Source organism: Sus scrofa, chromosome 6 (genome assembly GCF_054392235.1).
Source record: "Sus scrofa isolate SSC_HxYL_T2T_F1_AM1 chromosome 6, Sscrofa_HxYL_maternal_Yorkshire_Landrace_v2.0, whole genome shotgun sequence".
Classification (NCBI taxonomy): Eukaryota; Metazoa; Chordata; class Mammalia; order Artiodactyla; family Suidae; genus Sus; species Sus scrofa.
In genome coordinates this window covers 43,621,222-43,632,938 of record NC_139388.1, presented here as the reverse complement: position 1 = coordinate 43,632,938, position 11,717 = coordinate 43,621,222, and positions in this window count along the sequence as shown.

Genomic DNA, 11,717 nt, shown 5'->3' with positions numbered 1-11,717 from the left:
ACGAATGTTTTGGTAAGTTACAAAGGCATGTCTTATTTCAGCAAATGCTCCCCCCCCCCGTATTTATAAGCATGATTTATGTGCTTACTCCTTTCCTCTAATCTGATCACAGTGAGGATATTGGAAAATTTCCTGATGTTAGGAAATTTTACATTCTTGGGATAATACAGACTTGATCATTATGTAATGTTGGATTTGATTTCTCTATTTAACTTAAAGAAAAAATCTATTTGCAGATGAAATTGGTCTAGACTTGTTTTCCAGTATTATCTTTATCTAGTTTGGATATTGAAATTAGAGCAGTCATATAACATGCATTAGATAAGTTTAGTTTTTCTGTTCATTGAAATAGGTTTGTATAATTTTATTTTTAATAAGATGGGTGGTATGCTTAGAATCTAGGGAAGCTTCGCCTATAAAACTATTTGAGCTTGCTCTCCATTTAGTAAGAAGAGATTTGCCCGGAAATACATTCAATTTGTTTAATGGTTCCTTTGTCCTTTCAAGTGTTACATTCCAAGTCAATATTAGTAATTCATGTTTTTTCAAAAGTTGTCTCTGTCAGTTCTATTATAAGCACTCAAGTAGTCTCCATGAGGATGTAGTTTTGATCCCTGGCCTCTCTCAGTGGGCTGAGGATCTGTCATTGTCACAGCTGCAGCATAGGTTGCAGCTGTGGGTCGGATCCAGTGTTGCCATGGCTGTGATGTAGGCCTCAGCTGCAGCTCTGCTTCGAACCCTAGCACGGGAACGTCCATGTGACAAAAGTGCGGCCATAAAAAGAAAAAAAAAAAAAAAGAAGATATAGAGCAGTTTCCACTACCCTCCAAAATTTCCTCATCCTGTCCCTTCGTAGGTGCATTTACTTTCCATACCTTTGACCTCTGGCAACCATCCTTATGGTTTCACCTTTTCCAAAATGCCATGTATCAGGAGTTCCCACTGTGGCTCAGTGGAAACAAATTGCCTAGTATCCATGAGGCTGTGGGTTCCATCTCTGGCCTCGCTTAGTGGGTAGGTGATTCGGCATTATCATGAGCTGTGCTGTAGGTTGCAGATGTGGCTTGGATCCCATGTTGCTGTGGCTCCAATTCAACCCCTAGCCTGGGAACTTTATATGCTGCAGGTGCAGCCCTGAAAAGCAAAAAAAAAAAACAAAAAAAAAAAAAAAAAAAACAAACCAGCCATGTATCACACAGTAAATAGGTTTTCTGAGTCTGGCCTTTTTTTTTTTTTTTAACTAACTGTAATATATTTGAAATTTATCCATGCCGTTATGTGTATGAATAGTTTGTTCCCTTGTATCATTGAAGAGTATCCCTTTGTGTGTCTATACCACAGTTTGTTTATCCATTCACCAGTCAAAATTTCCTTGTTTTTAATATTTTGGTGATCATGAATAGAGCCACATAAGCATTTATATACAGAATTTTATGTGAACACACGTTTCATTATTCTTGGTTAAGTACCCGAACCCGGAATTGCTGTCAAATGTATGTGTATGTTTAATTTCATATGATATCACCAAACTGTTTTCCGTAGTGGCTATACCAATTTGCATTCCTATTAGAAAAGTTTAAAAGTTCCTCTTTCTCTGCATCCTAGACAACACTTCTTATTCTCAGTTTAAAAAAACAGCCATTTGAATATGTAGGTCGTCATATTTTAATTTGCCTTTCCCTAATGACTAATAAGGTTGAAAACTTTTAAATGTGTTTATTATCTCCATATCTTCTTTGGCAAAGTGTCTTTTCCAATCTTTTGCCCACTTTGAATTGAATTGTTTGTTTCCTGTTGTTGCATTTAGAGGTTGTTTATATATTTTGGATAGAAGTCTTTAGTCCTATATGTGATTTGCACATATTTCCTCCCAGTCTATGGCTTGCCAATTTCTTTTTTTTTTCTTCCTGTTAGCAATGTCTTTCAAAGAGCAAAGTTTTTGATTTTTTTTTTCTTTTTGTCTTTTTAGGGCTGCACGCATGGCATATGGAAGTTCCCAGGTGAGGGGTCAAATGGGAGCTGCAGCTCCCAGCCTACACCAAAGTCACAGCAACGCAGGATTTGAGCCACATCTGTGACCTACACCACAGCTCACAGCAACGCCGGATCATTAATCCACTGAGTGAGGACAGGGATTGAACCCACAACCTCATGGTTCCTAGTCGGATGCATTTCCGCTGTGCTATGATGCGTTTTCCCTTACTTGTGTGTTTTCAATGGCAGGGAGGGTTGGCACCCCTGAACCTCATGTAGTTCAAGGGTCAACTCTGTTAAAATAGTGGAAGTTCTCTGACTTTGCTGTTATTTTTCAAAAATCCTTAGCTCTTCTATTTCCTTTGCATTTCCAAATACATTTTAGAAAGTTTGTCAATATATACAAAGATTCCTTTTGGAATTTTGCTTGAGACTATATTGCATCTGTGGATCATTTCAAAGGTGGGGTGCTAATTACTGACCACAAATTTATCACTCCATTTATGTAAGTCTTCATTTCTTTTCTTTCAGCAGTCTTTTGCTATTTTCACTCTACAGGTCTGACACAGGCTTTGTTAAATTTATACCTAAGCGTTTCATTTTGGGGCGTATGTGGTCTAAACACATTGCGAATGGTACTGTTTAAAAAATTGAATTCCTGTTGTTCATTGCCACTATATAGTAACACAGTTGATTTTTGTATATTGATCTTATATCCTGTGACCTTGCTAAAACTTATTTATTAGTTAGAGGAGCTGTTTTTATAGATTCCTTGCGGTTTTCTGCATAGGCCCCGTATTGTCTGTGAGTAAAGGGATATTTATTTCTTCCTTTGCAATATGTATGCACTTTATTTCCTTTTTGGGGGGTGGGGGGGAGCTGTCCCGCAGCCGATGGAGTTCCTGGGCCAGGAATCAGATCCAAGCCGAAGCTGTGACCTAAGCTGCAGCTGCAGCAATGTTGGATCCTTAACCCACTGATCCAGACTGTGGATCAGCCTGCATCCCAACACTCCCAAGATGCCCCAGATCCCACTGTGCCACAGCGGGAACTCTTTCATTTCTTTTTTTGGCCTTCCTGTACTAGTTGGGACTTGTAGTATAAAGATGAATAAAAGTGAGGACTTCCCGTCGTGGCTCAGTGGTTAACGAATCCAAGTAGGAACCATGGGGTTGCGGGTTCGATCCCTGGCCTTGCTCAGTGGGTGAAGGATCCGGCGTTGCTGTGAGCTGTGGTGTAGGTTGCAGATGCGGTTCAGATCCCAAGTTGCTGTGGCTCTGGCATAGGCCGGCGGCTATAGCTTCAATTCGACCCCTAGCCTAGGAACCTCCATATGCTGAGGAAGCGGGCCTACCAAAAAAAAAAAAAAAAAAAAAAAAAAAAAAAAGACAAAAAACAAAACAAAATAAAGCTGAATAAAAGTGATAAGGATAGTTATCTTTGCCTTATTTCTAAATTTAGGTGGAAGTGGTTCTACCTTTCATCATTATATTTGATGTTATCTGTAGTTTTTTTGGTAGATATCCTTCATCAGATTGAGGAAGTTCCCTTAAACTTCTAGTTTGATGAGAAATTTTGAAAAAATTATAAATGACTAGGAGTTCCCGTCATGGCGCGGAAGAAACAAATCCAGCTAGGAACCAAGAGGTTGGGGGTTCAATCCCTGGTCTCACTCAGTGGGTGAAGGATCCGGTGTTGCCATGAGCTGTGGTGTAGTTTGCAGATGTGGCTTGGATCCTGTGTTGCTGTGGCTGTGGTGTAGGCTGGCAGCTGTAGCTCCAGTTAGACAGACCCCTAGCCTGGGAACCTCCAGATGCCATGGGTGCCGCCCTCAAAAGCAAAAATACATGAATAAATAAAATTATAAATGATTGAATTTTATCAAGTACTTCTTCCACACCTATTAAGGTCATCACGTGCTTTTTCTTCTAAAGAAGATAAATCTGTTAATAGGGTGATTTACATAGATTGCAAAGTTGAACTAACCTTGAGGTCCCAGGATAAACCTCACATGATCTTGATGTATTTATTCATTATTATTTCAAAATATTCTTGCAATTGATTTGCTGATATTTTCATGAGAAGTTTTGTATCCACATTCATGAGAGATATTGATCTGTAGCTTTTTGTTTATTTATCATTCTTCTAATGTCTTTGTCAGATTTAGAATAAAAGTAATGTGGCCCTCACAAAATGAGTTTGGAAATATCAATTCCTTTTCTGTGTTTTGGAACAAATCAAGTAGAGTTATTACTCCCTTAAGTGTTTACAAAGCATATAGTTGGACATTTCCTCCCTTAAATCCAAACTTATGATCTCTGCCTTTTTACTTGGTATATTTAGATAATTTACATTTAATATTATTATTGGTATGTTTGGATTTAGGCCTTGCATTTTATTGTTGGTTTTCTTTGTATCGGCTCTGATTTTTTGTTTATCTCTTTTTGGTTTCTTGTCTGTTTTGGATTATTTGGATTTCAGGGGGTTATATCTCATTTATTCTATTGACTCTTTTTTTTTTTTTTTTTTTTTTTGTCGTTACTCTAGAATTGTTAGTTTTCCAAAGTCTTCAGGTTGTTGCTCTTTGCATTTTGTCCAGACTTAATTGATGAAAGAGGTAGGCTGTCCTGGGCTCATTCAACCTTGGCTGTTCAACTGTGGCCCTTTCAAAAGAGTAATTTTGCTGTTTTTCTAGACATCTGTCTACTTTATTGTTCTTTTAAACATAACCGGTTTTGGTTATATTGAGCATCTCCCTTAGTAGTGTTGTTTTACTTCTAAGGGCAATTCTGCAGCAGGCTCTGTTGGTGCCCCTGCCAAGTGTCTTTAGTTCCTATTTGCCACAGCTTCCATCCCCCAGCTTCTGTGTGCTCTGTGTGCTCTGCTATTAAAGAAACTTTCAGAGTTTTGGGCAGTGGAGCCACCTGCTGGTTTGGAGAGCTCCAAGTCTCTGGTTTACATCCCTCAGGCTGCTGGTAGCCAATGAATGGCTGGCTAGCGTAGGAGTATGAAGTCCCAACTTTGCCACCAGACAGAACAAATCTCCTTCCTTACGTTTTCCCACGTCCTTACTGGATTCTTCTGGGACTACTTTATTAATAGACTACTAACATTTTAGTCCTTGTCTCAGATGATTGTCTTTCTTTTATTTCATCCCCCCTTCTTTTTTATGTAAATAAATTTTCTTTTTTCTTTTCTTTTCTTTTTTTTTTTTTTTTTGGCTGCCCTGAGGCATATGGATCAGATCTAAGCTGCAATTGCAGCCTACACTGTAACAACGCTGGATCCTTAACCCACCGTGCTGGGCAGAGATTGAACCTGTATCCCCGTGCTCCAGAGACACTGATCCCTTTGTGTCACAGGGGGAACGCCTATGGAAATAAATTTATCAAGAATTGCACTGAATTTATCCCACAACTTGTGGATAGACAACTTTTGTTTCATTGAGCCCTAAATATTTTAATATTTTGAGATTTGCCTTTTTAACACATGAGTAATTTAGGAATGCCATATTTATTTATTTATTTTGATTATTATTATCTTTTTAGGGCTGCACCTGTGGCATATGGAAGTTCCTGGGCTAGGGGTGGAATTGGAGCTATAGCTGTTGGCCATGGCAGCGTGGCAAGTTGCATGTGTGACCTACACCATAGTTCATGGCAACATCAGATCCTTAACCCACTGAATGAGGCCAGGGATTGAATGCACATCCTCATGGATACTAGTTGGATTCTTAACCTGCTCAGCCATAATAGGAACTTCAAGAATGCCATTTTTAAAATGCTCTATATTTTTTATCCTAAAGTGCTTTTAATTATCAATTCCTCATTTAATTGCACTGGCATCTGCATTGTTAATATTTGATTCTCTGAAATTAGTTGAGACTTCTGCTTCATTTTACTACGAGGTTGATTACTTGTAAATATTCCTCATTTTCTGGAAAATAATGTATATTTTCTTCTGTTTATCACATGGTTCTTTATACATCTATTAGATACTGCTTATATAGTGTTGTAAAATCTTCCTGCATCTGAAATAATTTTGGTCTGCGGGACCAGGTGCTGATACAGTAAGTTAGAATCTCCTGTTCTGATTACGGATTTGTCAGTTTCTCCTTATAATTCTATCAGTTCTGCTTTATGTATTTTTGAGGCTTTGTTGCTGTCGGGTACACACAGTTCATGACTGTTCTGTCTGCTTGGTGAATTCTTTCTTTCTTTCTTTTTTTTTTTTTGTCTTTTTGTCTTTTTAGGGCCACACCCGCGGCATGTGGAGGTTTCCAGGCTAGGGGTCGAATTGGAGCTGTTGCCGATGGCCTACACCACAGCCACAGCAAGCCAGATACGAGCCTTGTCTGTGACCTACACCACAGCTCACGGCAACGCCGGATCCTTAACCCACTGAGCAAGGCCAGGGATCGAACCTGCAACCTCGTGGTTCCTAGTCAGATTCATTTCTGCTGTGCCACAATGGGAACTTCTAGTTTTTCTGTTTATAGTGTTCTTTATCTTTATAAATGCTTTATGTTTTTAGTTTGATTTTATCTGCTACTAAAATTGCTATTCCTGCTTAGTTGTTGTTCTATTCCTCTAAATTTGGCTTTTCTGGGTCTGTATTAGTGTGTCTCTTATAGTAAGCACCATATCACTAGATTAAGAATATTATAGACTGTTAGACTCTGTCTTCTAATTAATAAATTAAATGTTTATATTTATTATGAATATTGATATGATCTATTTGGACTTCTTTTTATTATTTTGTATATTTCCTTTGTCATGGTTTTTCTTTGCTTCTCCCCAGTCCTCTTGCTGCTTTAAATATGTACTAAATTTTTAATTACTTTCCTCTATTGATTTGAAAGTTACCGGTTTTTTTTTACATATATTAGATTTTATTTGTATTTTTATTTATTTATTTATTTATTTATTTGCCTTTTTGCCTTTTCTAGGGCCGCTCCTGCGGCATATGGAGGTTCCCAGGCTAGGGATCACATCAGAGCTGTGGCCACCGGCCTTCACCAGAGCCATAGCAACGCGGGATCCAAGCCGTATCTGCAATCTACACCACAGCTCATAGCGACACCAGATCCTTAACCCACTGAGCGAGGCCAGGGATCAAACCTGCAACCTCATGGTTCCTAGTCAGATTCGTTAACCACTGAGCCACGATGGGAACTCCTATTTGTATTTTTAAATGATTATCCTTTTTTTTCTTAAACATATTTTTGAAGTTTAAATTGCCTGAAAAGCAAAAACATAGAACAAAGCCATCATCAGCATTTTTACTACCAGAAATTAATCACAATGTCTTGGCATATTTGCTTCTAGGAAATAATTTTTACTTTTATAAAAAGGAAACAAGCATATTATAAAATTTAAGGTGGGAATATACAAAGAAGACAGGTAAAAAAAGACACCTAAATCCCAGCCCTTAGGCAAACGTAATTCCAGACATGTCTCTGTGGATACTTCTCAGAAGTAACATAGATATAGGGACAGATTTTTAAATTTTTTTAAATTAAAAAACTATTTATTTCTTTAAAACTCAATACATTGTATTATATTTATAGTTGTTCAATAATCATCATAACCCAGTTTTACAGCATTTCCATCCTAAACCCCAAGTCCATATTTTTATGTATTTATTTATTTGCCTTTTTAGGGCCGCACCCACGGATTATGGGAGTTCCCAGGCTAGGGGTCAAGTCAGAGCTGCAGCTCCAGCCTATGCTGCAGCTCCAGGCTATGCCACAGCCACAGCAATGAGGGATCCTAGCCAGATCTGTGACCTACACCACAGCTCACAGCAACACTGGATCCTTAACTCACTGACCGAGGCCAGGGATGGAACCTGCGTCCTCATGGATACTAGTCAGATTTGTTACTGCTGAGCCACGATGGGAACTCCAGGGACAGATTTTTTTAAATTGAAATATACTTACTGTACAAGATTACGTTAGTGTCAGGCGTACTATGTAGTGATTTGATATCTGCATACATTATGAAATGACTACCACAAAAAGTCCAGTAACCTTCTGTCCCCATATAACATTTTTTTTGCCTTTTTGCCTTTTCTTGGGCTGTTCCCGCAGCATATGGAGGTTCCCAGGCTAGGGGTTCAATCGGAGCTGCAGCCTCTGGCCTATACCAGAGCCACAGCAACGTGGGCTCCGAGCCGTGTCTGTGACCTACACCACAGCTCACGGCGACACCGGATCCTTTACCCACTGAGCGAGGCCAGGAATCGAACCCGCAACCTCATGGTTCCTAGTCGGATTCATTAACCACTGAGCCACAATGGGAACTCCCCCCATTTAACATTATTGACTATGTTTCTTAAGCTGTATATAATATCCTTAAAACTTATGTATTTTATAGCTGGAGGTTGGCACCTCTTAATCCCCTTCACCTATTTTGTCCCCCCAACTGCTCCCCTCTGGCAACTACCCATTTGTTCTTTGTGTTTAAGAGTCTGTATTTGTTTTGTTTTGTTTTTCATATTCCACGCATAAGTGAGATCATACAGCACTTTTCTTTCTCTGTCCGATTTACTTCACTTTGCATAATACCCATTACCTAGAAGTGAAATTGCAGAATCATATGGCTGTTCTATTTTTAATTATTGAGGAACATCCGTAATGTTTTCCATACTGGCTGCACCAATTTACAGTCTCACCAACAATGCGTGATTGCTCTCTATTCTCCACATCCTTGCCAACACTGTTTTTTAAATTGTTTTGATAGTGGCCATGTTGATAGATTTGTGAGGTGATATCTCATTGTGGTTTGAATTTTCATTTCCCTGATGATTGGTGATGTTGAGCGTGTTTTCATGTGTCTATTGTCTTCTTTGGAAAAATATCTATTCAGATCCTATGGCCACTTTTAAATCAAGGTTGTTTTTTTTTTAATGTTGTATGATTTCTTTGTATGTTTTGAACATGAACCCCTTAGCTATATCATTTGCAAATATCTCCTCCCCTTAAGTAGGCTGCCTTTTCATTTTGCTGATAGTTTCCTTCTCTGTGCAAAAGATTTTTTTTTTGTCTTTTTGTCTTTTTATCTTTTTAGGGCCACACCCACAGCATATGGAGGTTCCCAGGCTAGGAGTCGGATCAGAGCTGTAGCCGCCGGTCTACACCACAGCCATAGCAATGCGGGATCCGAGCCACGTCTGTGACCTACATTACGGCTCATGGCAATGCCAGATCCTTAACCCACTGAGCGAGGCCAGGGATCAAACCTGCAACCTCATGGATACTAGTTGTGTTTGTTAACCTCTAAGCCATGACGGTAACTTCTGTGCAAAAGCTTTTTAATTTGATGTAGTCCTGTTTGCTTGCTTTTGTCTCCCTTGCCTGAGGAGACACATCTCAAAACATATTGCTAAAACTGCTGTCAAAGAGCATACTGACTGTGTTTTCTTCTAGGAAATTTATGGTATCAGGTCTTACATTTAAGTCTTTCATCCATTTTGAGTTTATTGTTGTGTATGGTGTGAGAAAGTATCCTGTTTGATCCCATTTTATTGGGGGGGGGCTGCACCCGTGGCATGTGGAGAAGGTTCCCAGGCTCTGATAGGGGTCGATTGGGAGCTACAGCTGCTGGCCTACATCACAGCCATAGCAACTTGGGATCCAAACTGCATCTGTGATCTACACCAGAGCTCACAGCAATGCTGGACCCCCAACCCACTAAGCAAGGCCAGGGATCGAACAGGCATTCTCATGGACTTTGGTGGGGTTCATTACCACTGAGGCATAACGGGAACTCTCAGTTTGATTCTTTTGCATGTAGCTGTCCAGTTTTCCCAACACTGTTTATTTGAGAGACTTTCTTTCTCCTATTGTATGTTCTTATCTCCTTTGTCACAGATGAAATGACCATGTAAGCATGGGTTTATGGGCACTCAGTTGTGTTTCATTGATCTCTATGTCTGTTTTTTGGCAGTACTGTTCTGTTTTGATTACTCCAGATTTGTAGTGTAGTTTGAAATCAGGGAGCATAACGCCTCCAGATTTGTTCTTCTTTCTTAAGATTATTTTTGTTATTTGGGGTCTTTTGTAGTTCCCTACAAATTTTGGAATTATTTGTAGTAGTTTTGTGACAAATGCCTTTGATAATTTGATAAGGATTGTATTGAATCTATAGATTGCCTTGAGTAGTGTGGTCATTTAAACAATATTAATTCTTCTAATCCAGGAGCACAGTGTATCTTTCCATTTGTTTGTTTCATCTTCAATGTCTTTCATCAGTGTCTTAGAGTTTTCAGAGTACAAATCTTTTACTTCGTTGGGTTTATTCCTGGGTGTTTTATTCTTTTTGATGCAATTGTAAATGGGATTGTTCTTAATTTCTCTTTCTGATAGTTTGTTATTCGTAGGTAGAAATGCAGCAGAATCTCTGTGTTAATTTTGTATCCTGCAACTTTACTGAATTCATTTATTAGTTATAATAGATATTTGGTAACATCTTGAGGGTTTTTTCTGTATATAGTATAATGTCATCTGTGAACAGTGACGGTTTTACTTCTTCCTTTATGATTTTGATTCCTTTTATTTCTTTGTCTCGTCTGATTGCTGTGGGTAGGACTTCCACTTCTGTGTTGAACAAAGTGGCGAGAGTGGACTGTCTTGCTTTGTTCTTGATCTTATAGGAAATACTTTTAGCCCTTCATTGTTGAGTTTGATGGTGACTCTGGGTTTGTGACATATGACCTTTATTATTATGTGGAAATATGTCCCCTCTATACCCACTTTGTTGGGAGTTTTTATCATAAATGGATGTTGAATTTTGTCAAAAGCTTTTTCTGCATCTCTTGAGATGATTATATGATTTTTATTTTTCAATTTGTAACGGTGTTGTATCACATTGATTTGCATCCCTGGGTCAAATCCCACTTGATCATGGTGTATTATCCTTTTTAATATATTGTCAAATTCAATTTGCCAATATTTTGTTAAGAGTTTTTACATCTATGTTCATCAGTGATATTGGCCTATAACATTTTTTTTTTGTGGTGTCTTTGGTTTTCATGTCAGGGTGAAGCTGACCTCATAGAATGAGTTCAGAAGCATTCTTTCCTCTTCGAATTTTGGAGTAATTTGAGAAGGATAGTTGTTAACTTTCCTCTAAATGTTTTGTAGAATTCATTTATGGAGCCATCTGGTCCTGAACTTTTGTATGTTGGGAGTTTTAAAAAAGTTAGTGATTCAGTTTTATTACTGGTAATCAGTCTGTTCTTTTTTAATTTCTATGTCATGTTTCCTAGAGCCCTCTGGCTCTCTGATACACAAGCCTTGCTTGCCTTCAAAACCAGATGTTCTGGGGACTCATCTTCTGGTGCAGGACCCTCAGGCTGTGGAGTCCAGTGTGAGGCTCAAACCCCTCACTCCTTGGGGAGGACTTTTTTTTTTTTTGTCTTTTTGCCATTTCTTGGGCCGCTCCCGTGGCATATGGAGGTTCCCAGGCCAGGGGTCTCATCGGAGCTGTAGCTGCCAGCCTACACCACAGCCACAGCAACACAGGGTCTGAGCTGCATCTGTGACCTGCACCACAGCTCACGGCAACACCGGATCCTTAACCCACTGAGCGAGGCCAGGGATCGAACCCACAACCTCATGGTTCCTAGTCGGATTTGTTAACCACTGCGCCACGACGGGAACTCCAAGGACCTTTGGAGTGATGATATTCCTTCTGTTTGTGGGTTGCCGGTCCTGGGGGTGTGGGTCCTGACTATATTGC